Source organism: Chrysochloris asiatica, unplaced genomic scaffold (assembly GCF_000296735.1).
Source record: "Chrysochloris asiatica unplaced genomic scaffold, ChrAsi1.0 scaffold00303, whole genome shotgun sequence".
Classification (NCBI taxonomy): domain Eukaryota; kingdom Metazoa; phylum Chordata; class Mammalia; order Afrosoricida; family Chrysochloridae; genus Chrysochloris; species Chrysochloris asiatica.
The window spans coordinates 2,510,736-2,511,784 of record NW_006408821.1 but is presented as its reverse complement, the minus strand read 5'-3'; positions in this window follow the sequence as shown (position 1 = coordinate 2,511,784).

The window sequence follows — 1,049 nt, the reverse complement described above, 5'->3', positions numbered from 1 at the left end:
GCAGGTTTGCATGGGCTTAGTGGGACAGAGTTAAATAATGATGTATGCACAATCTTGAAACAACAGGTTCTGGGATACAGGGCTTGAGACATTGTTGGAATAGGGAGAAGGAGGTGAAATAATGTTAAGATGCTTGGCTGTCTTTTGAATCTTTGTTTTCCTGGCATACCATTTTAAAATAGACAACTGAGGGAGAGAGAAAGGAATAGCCAGAAATATCACTACAGAAAGCTTCGAAGACCACCTTCTGCCTATAACTGATTGGAATATCTAAAATGGGGCTACAACCTACCCAGTGAAGGATGCTTTCTGCAGAGCCTCTGCATTACATAAGACCATAGGTGGAATCCTGAATAGGATCCAGAATCTTCTGAGGGAGAAAATTTCTACTTGAAAGGACAAGCAGACCAGCCTGGAACAGCTAGAAGAACAGAAGATATGCCTTGAAAGAAATACCAACAGGAAAAATACAAAACAATATAGGCAGTCTGACTGATTACTACAAGAACAAGCAAGTTACTTGCGCAGGAGACATCAAGGCAAGTGGTCGGATCCCCTCAGAGCAAACCCCCTTCCAAGACTAAGACTCAATGGGAATGCAGGCTCTAATTGGTGACCACATTCATCACCAATAAGGGGAAATGAGGTAAAAACAGCAATGAAGCTGAGAGCTAAGCCCTACAACATTCAGTAGACTCTTGTGAACCCGAGTGGAGACCTGTTTGGCTAGCAGCATTGCAAGACCTGGGGACTCTTGGGCCCAGAGTCAGTGACATAGCCACAAAGGACTAGAGTGAAGAATGAAGCATCCTGATGATAAGAAGAGAGGGCATATGCACAAGAATACCCACGCTTGCAGGTAATACCCACTTGACCTGGCTTCAATGACTGGATGATTAGAGCTCAACTAGAAGAAGAAAGAAGAGGAAAACAAAGAGTAATCTGATACAATTTGATGAACTTGACCTATACCTATGAATGCAGTAGCTCAAAAGAGGGAACAAATTCTTACAGCAAAGATCATTCCCACCCCCTCCATACACAGAGTA